Genomic DNA, 12,600 nt, shown 5'->3' with positions numbered 1-12,600 from the left:
GGAGGGATCATGGTATTTGGTTGATCAATATACATGGTAGGCATAGTCACACCAAGACTACTCGTAAATGCTTGAAATGAGGTTGGACCCAAAGAACGAGATCTCTTTCTCACACGACCACTGCTATTACTTTCCCCACCAGACATGGGCATAAAAAAGTAGTGGAGGTCGCTGCTCCCTACCCGTTTTCTAAACAACCAGACCAGTATCATTTGCTTCGTCATCAATTTCATCTTCATCAACAATTACCCTAGCAACACCTCCAGGGGTTTGATTATCACTACTCATGTCCACATCATATGAATAATGAACATGAAGAGAAGATTGGGATTCTTCGCCATGCTCCTCATCATGATCATTATTACTACATTATTCATTACCATCACTCATGCTATCATCCATCAGGGGAAAATCAAAATCATCTAAGGCAATATCTTGAGCAAACACTTTTCCTTCAATAAATTCATGCAACATAAAGGGATACAACATCAATTCAATTGATGGATAAAATGGATTAGCATAAAAAGCTCAACAAGGATGTAAGAGTAAAAGAAAATACATAGTCCATGAACATATAAGGCAGGAACAATACAAATGCGAATCCAATGAGGACTCATGCCCACATTCCCCAAAACCGCCTCATGAAACGTTTTTATAGCCACACCCAACCTAGATATTTTTAAAATATCTTGACCAAGATCGGTGGTCCAGTCGGGCTTCTGATTGTCAATGGTACGAGGACGATAAAAATTGTTGGGATATGTGAACCAGGAAGTAGTATGCTATATAAATTCATTCTTCCACCCTTTAATAGATCGATGGAGACCCTTGATATTGCCATATTTATACTTATTTTTAGGCAGTATTTAAGTACATTTTTATTAATAAATTGATAATATGTTTAGAATAATGATACTTATGAGTTTAAATTGTTATTTTCAGTCAATACAAAGGATTTTCGAAGAGAGGGACCAAAGGTGACAAAATGGGGAACATGGGAGGCTTGGAAGACAAGAAAATAATAAATTCAAGAAAAGAGCTCAATTCACGACGTGGCGATGAAGCCCACGACGTGGCACGGGTGTTCCAGAAGATAAACATCGCGACACGGAGGATTTCCTTGAAGGATACGGATTACTTGAAGCCCACGACGTGGCGCATCTGGCCACGACGTGGCACGGGTTTTTGAGGATTATATAAGTCCTCCTGATTATTACGAGAAGAGAAGCTTTTGGCAGAAGAAAAAGAATTCCAGGAGACGATTCAGAGCGAAAGAAAGGTTCTAGAATAGGGTTTTCAACACCAAAAGAAGTAAAGGTTTATAATTTAGTTAAATAAGAACATGTATTTCATTAGTTTTAGCTGTGTTAGTTTAATTACTATGATGAGCAGTTGAATCTAGCTACTCTTGTTTAGCTAGATGAAGCTTTAAACTTATGAATAGTTATATGATTATGGATTGAGCTTAGTTGGTAAAAATTTGCTTGTGTTTGATTTGTATAACCTAGCATGTTATTATTTGCTTACCTAATTGCTTAATTGCATGTTCTGTGTAGCTTAGTGACCATTAAACTGCATGAACCTGTTTACCTAATAATTTAGTGAACATTGAATTGTTAGAGCTAGGATTGACCAATCTTAGTTAGTAATTAGAATAAATAAAGTTTAGTTGTGCTAGAGAACGTGAATTGTGATCATAATTGCGTTTACACAACAAATCTTACATAGCATATTTACATTCATAATTAGTTCTGTGTTTAATTATGTGTGAACATATATGGTTAGACATGAATTAGTTAGTTATTGGTAAGATAGAACTAAATTACTAATACAACTAAAAACCAACTTAATAATCCGTAATCATTAGCTAGCCATAAGGGATAAGTGGATTCAAAACTAAACAAGAGTGTGTTTTTATTTATTGAATTTGACTTAAGTTCATCTGATCTTGTAAAACCAAATAAAATCCCATATTAAACTTGCTAATAAATTAGGTCAATTTAATAAGTAAGTAAATTAATTAAAACACCGTTCCCTATGATCGACACCCGACTTACCTAAGCTATACTGTAAACTGACTAGGTACACTGCCTATAAGTGCATAGATAGTCTAAGTTTGTTAGGTTATAAATATTAAAATTAGTGGGTACTTTTGTGCACATCAAGTTTTTGGCGCCGTTGCCGGGGACCGGCTTAGTTTTTAGCTTATTTATTTGCATTAATTTAATCGATCCTTCTTGTGGAGTAAAAACCCACAAAAAGTTAATTTTTCAGCAAAATAATTTTTTCTGTCATTCACAGAGTCCACGACGTGGCACTCCTCTGGCCACGACGTGGACAGTTAAAAATTAGATTTTCAGTTTGAGTTTAGTTTTTCTTATTTTAGTTCAGTTTTACGTTTTTAGTTTAGCAAGTTGCAGGAGTTCATGACCAGAAGCTCAAACACACACTTGGTGCCACCACTGGAAGACCCCGAGTCTGCACTTCACAAGAAAAAGACACCCTTGCAAGAACTGAAGTCAGCCTTTTCTAGGAAGTCGGGAAAGAAGACAGGAGAGTTAAGTTCATCAGCGAAGCACAAGAGCAATCTTGAGCATTCGGATCATACACCCGTGCAAACCGAGTCCGAATACGATACCGAGCCAGAGTTTGAAGAACACACAAGTGAACCCGAGAACGAGCCAAGGAACGAGATGGCAGCAATTGAAGAAATGTCCATGGGAGCATACAAGAAGCGGATCCGAGAAGATATGGGTCCCGGTTTAGTCCAACCCACAATACCTGCCACTGCCACCTTCAAGCTGAAGGGACACATATTGACTGCGCTGAAGGACATCCCATTTTTCGGGAAAGATCATGAGGATGCTTTTAAGCATCTAGATGAAGTCAACGACATTGCAGATTACTTCAATGTCCCAAATGTCAATAGGAACACAGTCTTGCTTAGGATGCTTCCCATCACTTTCAAAGGAGCTGCTAAGGAGTGGTTAAAAGCACTCCCACCAGGTACAATCACCACTTGGGCTCAAATGCGTGAGCAATTCCTGGACCAGTTTTGCCCGCCATCCAAGATAGCCAAACTCAAGAAGGCAATAGCCAACTTTGAGCAACAGCCGGGGGAGTCACTATACGAAGCATGGGAGCGGTACAAAGGCTTACTCAGAAATTGCCCGCAACATGACCTAAATGTGCAGCAACAGATGTCAATCTTTTATGATGGGGTCAATGTGATGACAAGACAACTCCTTGACTCTCAAGGACCGTTGACAAAGAAAAATCCAAGGGAGGTCAAGGAGCTAATTGAAGAATTTGCGAAACACTCCCGCGAATACCATAACCCGAGGCAAGATGGAAGCAAAGGCGGTGGAGGAGCCCAAACTGAAGAAATTGTAGTTGTCATGACCATGCTGAATAACATGGATCGCAGGAGAACACAAATGGACCAGTCGATACATGCCATAAGAGTGGGGTGCGAGCGATGCAGTGGTCCACACTTGACCAAGGACTGCAACGTAGATGAGTTTGGGAACAAAAAAGCTCAAGTGTGCTACTCTAGTGGGGATAAGTTTGATGAGGACTGGAGGAAACCGAAGAAGGAGTGGCTGCCATATGAAGAGTATAAGAAGCAAAAAGAAGAGAAGTATAGGCAGACAGGTCGAGGCCTTTATCAAAAGGAGCAACCACCAACCGAGAAGAAACCCGACCTAGAGACCATTTTGATGAAGTTTATGGAGGCTTCGGAAAAAAGACACGATGCCACGGATTCCGCTATCATGGAACAACAAACATTGATAAAGAACCAGCAAGCCTCCATCCATAACCTTGAAGTACAATTTGGTCAACTAGCCATTTTAGTTCATGAAAAATTATCCCCGAAGAATCCCGAAATAAAAGCCCAATCTCACGTAATGGCCATCGATACTGAAGAAGATACAATATCTGAGTTCCTGGAGGCGTTGAAAGAAGAACCGCAGCAGCCCAAGAAATTAAGGATCGAAAATGGAGAAAGTGTTGAACCAGGCTCACCACGACGTGGCACTCCTCTGGCCACGACGTGGCGCAAGTCTGAGCAAAAATCCTTTGAGCCTATTCCAGCTTATCATCCACCTATGCCATTTCCCACCCGCGCAACACTTAGTCAACTGGAGAAGGAACATTTAGAGTTTGTGAAGCATGTGAAAGGGATTCTAATTAATACTCCCTTTGTTGAGTCCTTATCCAAAGCTCCCGAGAACCAGAAATTATTGCAAGACTTGATAGATACGCGAAGGCAAAAAAAGAAGCAGTCTACAGTGATTCTAGGTGAACAAACTTCAAAAGTTGTGTTGGGAGAAACACCAGAAAAGATGGGGGATCCTGGACGCCTCACTCTTCCATGCGACTTTGGGAATAAAATGAAGGTTAATGCTTTAGCCGATTCCGGGGCTAGCATTAATCTAATGCCTTTTGTATTTTATCAAAAGTTGGAGATTCAGAAGATAAAGGCTACAAAAATGAAGATTCACATGGCGAACCGTTCGGTGACACAACCCCGAGGCATAGTGGAGGATATTTTGGTGAAAATTGGAAAATTTGTTTTTCCAATAGACTTTGTAGTCTTAGACATGAAAGAAGATCCGGATGTTCCGATAATCCTTGGTCGGCCATTGCTTAACACTGCTGGTGCCCTTGTTGATATCCACGAGTCTAAGCTAACTTTGAGGGTTGGAGATGAACAAGAAGTCTTTGGGATAAAGGATGACTTTCAAAAAGATAAAGAAGAGGTGTTCACAATTAATGAAGAGAATGAACTAGAAGAACTGGAAAAGCTTATGGAAGAAGAGATAAAGGCAGTTCATCAAGTCAAAAGGACAAAACCAAGGGCATCTGTTCCATATTTGATTGAAGTCATAGCTTACAAGAGCCCGCCTTCTTGGGTGAGCAAAGAGGACGAGGAAATGACAAGTGATGAAGAGGAAGTCACATCAAAAGTAACAAGGCCGGTAGTGAAAGAAGAGGAGAATGTTATGGAGTGCAAGGAACAAACAAAGGGCACAAAACGCAAGCTTGAAGAAGATGGAAAAGCTAAAAAGGAAAATTCAAAGAAGGCGTATAAAAGGAGAGTTCAAGCTTATAAACGGCGGTTCAAGGAACAAAAGATCCTGGTGGTAGACTCTTCCGAAGATTCAACGTAGAAGGCACGGAGTCCAGCTCAAGACTCTAAGAAAAAGAAGCGCTTCTCGGGAGGCAACCCGAGTTTGGTTTGCATTTTCTTTTTAAATTTTTCTTTTCTTTCTTTTCTTTTTAATTAGGAAAGACATCGATTCATCATCTAAAAAACCGATAATTAGTAGAGAATTAGCTGTAGGGAACTTTAAATAATGAATGATATGCAAAGTAATTAGTTAATATGATAAACATTATTAAAAATTTTGCATCTGCCAGTTTCCACGACGTGGGCATAGCCCAGCCACGTCGTGGGTTAAAAAGGAATGCGCGATCTTAAAAAAACGATTTAAGGTCCACAATGTGGGCATAGCCAGCCACGTCGTGGCCTTTAAAAATCAGGGGGGACCATTTCCTTAAAACCCTTTGACCGATAATTCTCGTTCCCACTTGGAGGCTGCCGCACGAACGGAAACATTATAACCCCACAACCAATTTCTTATTCTACTTCCAATTTCCTTGCAAGATCTTGCCAATTAATCTATTTGGTACGTGTTTTACTCATTATTTTGTAGTAATTCTTCCAATTTCAAGTTTTCATGGGTAGGGTTTGTATGATTCACGAAATTGGTTGAATCTAGTGGTTGATTTTAGATTAAATATCCCTTTAATGGTCATAGGAACAAACCCCAACCATTGATTTTAGTAGATACTGCATGCATATAGACCGATTCAGAATCTATGACCGACGCGACCCACGACGTGGCGCAGCCTGGCCACGTCGTGACTTCTGTGAACAAGTTTAAATTGTTTAATGTGTTGGTTGTTTGCTGTTTTGGTTTGCTTTTGTTTGCAGAAATGGGACCACAACGAGCTGTTCAGCAGGAGGAAAACCCGATAGATGTAGCAAGCATACATCCTTTATACCAGTTTCCTCAAAACATTCCCCGACTGTTGCTAACAACCTACGAGAATCGGCTTGGATGGTTATACAATAGGGAGTTTGCAATAGCCCCAATTATTGACTAGGGATGGCTTGGTAGAGTGGGAATGGTAGCGGAGCTGGAACGTTATTGGTCGAAGACTTATGTTGGAGATCAATTTTCGTTCACTTGTCACGGGTGGAGGAATTTATTCGCCATTCAAGAACCCGTGTACCAGGAATTGTCGGTAGAATTTTTCTCTACCGTATGTTTCGAAGAACGCACCCTTGATGTCACCTACAATAGGGCACTTGTGTTTCGTTTGGGTGGTGTATATCGTGAGTGTAGCCTTCGGGAATTTGCTTGGCGTATGGGGCTCTATACGGAAGTGGAGACGCAATCTCCGTTTTTTATCCCTTTCTTGCTTGGATGTGTGCGGGATTTTGCTCCGGGTACTTTGGATGTGCAATTTTGGCGGGGCATTTCTAACCATGAGTACAACACTCGTGACTCGAGTGAGTCACAAATTCGGAATCCTGTTTTCCAATTTTTGCACCACCTTATCACGTTTTCAATCAATCACAAGCATCATGGTGACAAGGTCCCCATCCAGAATCTATTTTATTTATGGACTCTTATTACCCCGGGGGTTTGCTATGATGTGCCTTATATGTTGGCAAGGTTTATGGGGAAGAAAGCGGCCAATTCTAGGCCTGGGAGCCCGATTACTGGGGGGCATTTGGTTACTCTCCTGGCTAGGTCATATCATATTTTGACCCATGACTTTGTGAGGAATCTTACTCGATTCCCGGACACAGACTTGACCATTCAAGTCTTGGGTGTGATGCGAGCGGTGGTGAATATCGGGGGTCATTTTGTTATACCGCCGATAGATGACGAGCAAGAGGAGGTGCAGCCGGGACAGCAACCACCAGCCAGGCCGAGGCGTCGGAATGTGCGGGCTAGAGGTGAGGTCGAGCGAGAGCGTGCTGCTTCGCAGTATGTGCAGGGAGTGCCCACCGACCCTTTTCAGAGTCGGGTGGGAACATATTTGGATAATCTACGGGGTCATGCCATTTACCATACCCAGCTTATTGAGGGTATTTACTCACATTTGGGTGTGACCCGACCACCTTCTATGCCACCATAGTATCCCTATTTTCCGACATGGGAGGAGCTATGGTGTCCGCAAAATGATGGGGCAGGGCCAAGTGGAGCACAAGATCAAGATGATGATTGATTTTATTTCTTTTGTTTTGTTTTTGAGTAGTTTTTTTTATGTTGACTTTGGTGTGTGATGTAAAACCTTATTAAGACTATGATGTTACTTTTTGTTTCTTTTGGGTTGTTCTAATTTTTCAGATTAGCGTTGGAATTCTAAGGATCATAGAAGGTTAACTTTCGAGTCGTGTTTGTCTAGTCAAGGAAGCTTAGATTCGTGAGTCGGAACCCACAAATCAAGATAAGTGTGGGGTATATTAGGAGAGAGGTTATAGTTGGGAAATATATTTGCATAGAAGCATCGGAAACCAGTTAGCCATTGGTCAAAGCTGCTAGAGTAAATAAAGCAACCAAGTCATTTTCTACTGATGCCCAGTTTCCACGACGTAGACTCCTTATGCCACATCGTGGCACTCTTGCAGTTTGTAGTAATTCAGCATTTTGGTGTTCGCGGTTTCAACCCATATCACGACGTGTCCAGATATATGCCACGACGTGATCCAGTTTATCATTGCCACATTTTTCCTTACAAATACCCACTTTGACGAATTGAAGTTTCGAGTCTTGTTCGTGGTTTATTTACGTATTCAACCAGTTCTACACCGAGTTTCTATTTTTGGAAGTCCAATTGCACACTTTTGGAGATGCTCACGCCGTTATCCCAGGGCAGTCTGTTCCTTTTTCTCCCTTTTCTTTAATTTTGATTTGTTTTTATACATACAATGAGGGCATTGTATGAAATAAGTGTGGGGTAGGGGTAGAAAAAGTAAATTGCTAGAAAATTTTGAAAATTCAATTTTTTATTAATTGAATCTAGTAATAATAATTTGAGCTATAATTGCTAGTATTATGCGGGATGACCCAATGAAAGTTCAAATGTTTAGTTGAGCCAATATATGTTATAGTGCATTTGTGGCCTCCCTTATTTTAGTGAAATCATGGAACAAAAACATAACCCCGCTTGGTTTGAGGGATGCAATATGTTTAGCAGCGTAAACCTGAAATGTATCCAGGAAAATTATTATCGTTAGCCAATAAAGGTTGAGGTTGAGCGCCTCTGCTTAAGCATGTAGGATTTGAGTGAAAAAGTGAGGTACATGTAATATTAAAAAAAAAAGAGAGAATTACGAGTAAAGTTGGAAGAATTTTGGAGCAAATAAAGTGAAGATCAAAAGAACAAAATTCTGAAGAAATCCAAAAAGTTGAAGATACCAGAAATCAAATCAACAAAGGTGGTGAATTCAAAGAAATCAAAGATCAAATTATCAAGAAAGTGAAGAATTCCAAAAGCGCTCCATAGTGGTATCGAAAAAATTGTAATTCTAGTGTATGTATGCTTAGGTTGCTCAACTAAAAATACCTTGAGGTTGGGAGGTTTTTTGCTGATGGATTCGGAGGGTTGCATAAAATGAGCATTGTTTGGAAAAAGTGGGCGAGTGTTTATGAAGATTGTTAGTATTTAAAGTATGGGGGGTACTTTAGGAGAATTTTAGACACAAATGCATGCGTTGAGGTTTTGGCATAATGGTTGAACTAGAGTCGGATTGTTCTGTGTAGTGTTAGTAATTAAGAATTAAGTTTAAATTTGCTTGAGGGCAAGCAAAGCCTAAGTGTGGGGTATTTTGATATTGCTATATTTATACTTATTTTTAGGCAGTATTTAAGTATATTTTTATTAATAAATTGATAATATGTTTAGAATAATGATACTTATGAGTTTAAATTGTTATTTTCAGTCAATACAAAGGATTTTCGAAGAGAGAGACCAAAGGTGACAAAATGGGGAACATGGGAGGCTTGGAAGACAAGAAAATAATAAATTCACGAAAAGAGCTCAATTCACGACGTGGCGATGAAGCCCACGACGTGGCACGGGTGTTCCAGAAGATAAACATCGCGACGCGGAGGATTTCCTTGAAGGATACGGATTACTTGAAGCCCACGACGTGGCGCATCTGGCCACGACGTGGCACGGGTTTTTGAGGATTATATAAGTCCTCCTGATTATTACGAGAAGAGAAGCTTTTGGCAGAAGAAAAAGAATTCCAGGAGACGATTCAGAGCGAAAGAAAGGTTCTGGAATAGGGTTTTCAACACCAAAAGAAGTAAAGGTTTATAATTTAGTTAAATAAGAACATGTATTTCATTAGTTTTAGCTGTGTTAGTTTAATTACTATGATGAGCAGTTGAATCTAGCTACTCTTGTTTAGCTAGATGAAGCTTTAAACTTATGAATAGTTATATGATTATGGATTGAGCTTAGTTGGTAAAAATTTGCTTGTGTTTGATTTGTATAACCTAGCATGTTATTATTTGCTTACCTAATTGCTTAATTGCATGTTCTGTGTAGCTTAGTGACCATTAAACTGCATGAACCTGTTTACCTAATAATTTAGTGAACATTGAATTGTTAGAGCTAGGATTGACCAATCTTAGTTAGTAATTAGAATAAATAAAGTTTAGTTGTGCTAGAGAACGTGAATTGTGATCATAATTGCGTTTACACAACAAATCTTACATAGCATATTTACATTCATAATTAGTTATGTGTGAACATATATGGTTAGACATGAATTAGTTAGTTATTGGTAAGATAGAACTAAATTACTAATACAACTAAAAACCAACTTAATAATCCGTAATCAGTAGCTAGCCATAAGGGATAAGTGGATTCAAAACTAAACAAGAGTGTGTTTTTATTTATTGAATTTGATTTAAGTTCATCTGATCTTGTAAAACCAGATAAAATCCCATATTAAACTTGTTAATAAATTAGGTCAATTTAATAAGTAAGTAAATTAATTAAAACACCGTTCCCTGTGATCGACACCCGACTTACCTAAGCTATACTGTAAACTGACTAGGTACACTGCCTATAAGTGCATAGATAGTCTAAGTTTGTTAGGTTATAAATATTAAAATTAGTGGGTACTTTTGTGCACATCAACCCTCTATAAAACTCCTTACTCAAGAATAAATGTAAAACCAAGCATCAATACTACATATACGAAAGAAATACTGGAACAAAGCCACAATGTGCACAAAAAGATATGCATGGCATATTAGTTCAAAACAAAATACCTTAGAAATATAATTAGGTTTAAGTTAACATGTTTGAATTATATAAGCCCCAACAACTTGACAGGAGAAAGCCAATAGAGGAACCCTCAAAACAATTTCAAAATAATAAAGATAAAAGCCTATCTTACCAAGAGGCGGATTATCGATCGTAATGCATGCACCAGGAATAGCGGTGCCATCCTCTTCGATAAGATGATATTTTTCAGAAACCATGGCTAACCGATCACTAGACACTGTGAAATGCAAAACGAGCATGGCAAATCGAGACATTTTCTATAAGAAATCAGAGAAATAATGGCATAATGGAATGGCTAGAAAGAAATGAAAGAACAACTTATGTGATGTACATTTTTAAGGGCAAGAAGCTTGGAGTGTCTTCTGACAAACCAACTGCCCGAGCAGTTACGTGACTATACAAGCACGTATAACCAACGTTGGACAAATCATTTTCTAAGAAATTAAAGGACATTTAAGCCTAATTATTAAAAATAGTTTAGAACCAGCCTTTAACAATTGGGTTGGGGGATTAATGGTGTATGAGTGTTAGCCCATACATAAAGGTGACATGGCAACATTAAAGAATGTCAAATCAGCATGGTAAGCCCATAGCTTACCAGGTCAGCTCCCCTTAGTAGACCAAACCAACTGTGCAGTCGGAAATACAATATTATATAACAAAAAAATCACCCATGTAAATCATTATGCAACATCCCATGAGACACAGGAAATGTAATATTATTATATTGAAGGATATTACCTTTGCAACCTATGGACAATTGCATAACCAAGTCAAAAAAGCAAGAATCTAGACTCTTCTTTTTGTATATAATGACCATGAAATGCACTGATAAAGGCAGAACTTTATCACCAAAATCAATTTAACAATACTTTAAATCAACATCAAAATTAGGCATTAGAGAGTAATACTAGGGTTCATCCCTCGGTATCGCTCCCGGCATCGCTTTCTAACCTAGAATTTGTCTATCTTTTGTAGTGTGCCTTCCTGTTTCTGCATCAAAAGAGGAGAAAACCAAATAACTACTATGCATCCAAGAGGCTACGTAGCAACATTTTAAAAACTTTTTAAGGATAAATGAAAGGTAAAATCAAAGTTTATTGGAAAAAGACAAGGAAATATAAAATTGTATTATATAATCCTTTTTTTAAGAAGATAAGGTAATAAAAACAGAAAACAAATTCAATGTTTGTATTTTTTTTAAACAGCGACGAGTCACACAAAAATAAAATCAACAACAATACGTTTCTCAAAAGATAATTTTTGTATTATTATTAGTTTTATCTATTTTATTCTTTATTTTATATTTTGAGTTACTTTATGTAAATGTGTTTTCTTATGTTTTTAATGTTAGACTATTTATATATAACTGATGTCAAAAAATGGTTATGTTATTTTGTTCCATTTTTAGATAGAAATTTAATATTGATAAATATGTAACGCCCGTTTCGATTTCTCGTACGCAATTCATTTTAATTTTTTAAAAAGAATAATAAAAAGAGGATATAATAATCAAATAATCAAAATAATAAACAAATAAAATATAAGTAATATTGACGTTTAATTCAAAATAAATCAATTTATTCTAAATGAAACATGGGTGAGAAATATAGCATTATGCCAAAACCGAGGGACCTAGGCTACAAAAACCAAAGTTCTTGTCTTATTTCTTCCATGTTCAGCACTGCAAATCAAGAGGGAGAACAAATCATCGCTTCCAATATTAGGCATACAAATCATGATATGTTTTAAAGGAGATCTATTCTTATCCCCATATGAGAGTAACTCCGATATTAAGAAGTCCACTCCATCCTCTTTGAGCCTAGAAAAAAACGTGTGAAACTATGAATGTTAGAGCGTCACTAGGGTTTCTCTGGGAAAAACGACCGCCTGAGCTCGTTGCATGCCATCTCTGACAAAGGTATGTTCTCCTTTCACTCCCTAATAAACCCCTTGACCCACAACTGACAAATCCGTCAAATCAAGATCAACTACGACATAAATAAAGCATTGGGTCGAACTCTTCTTTTTGCTTGAGATTTTCCATTTTGAAAGCTTCATGTCGATTTGAGTTCTAACCCATTTTAATTACTCTTAATAATGCATTTCGGTCCTATTAACATATGAGATAAACCTTGGGCAGTTTAAACCAATTAAACAACTTGAAATGGCCTTAAAACTTGCCATATACTCTTATTTCGGGTTTGGTTTAAA

At 38.1% G+C, this 12,600-nt stretch overlaps 1 non-coding gene across 1 annotated transcript; it reads right to left on the bottom strand.

Moving 5' to 3' along the window:
- Nucleotides 1-3,077: 3,077 nt before the first annotated feature.
- Nucleotides 3,078-3,184, bottom strand: LOC128132548 (small nucleolar RNA R71). The gene has a single exon (XR_008230592.1). It is a non-coding gene; the product is annotated as a small nucleolar RNA R71 (small nucleolar RNA).
- Between the last annotated feature and the right edge of the window lie 9,416 nt (nucleotides 3,185-12,600).

This window comes from Lactuca sativa, chromosome 2 (assembly GCF_002870075.4).
Source record: "Lactuca sativa cultivar Salinas chromosome 2, Lsat_Salinas_v11, whole genome shotgun sequence".
Lineage (NCBI taxonomy): Eukaryota > Viridiplantae > Streptophyta > Magnoliopsida > Asterales > Asteraceae > Lactuca > Lactuca sativa.
This window is presented reverse-complemented; position numbering and strand designations above follow the sequence as displayed.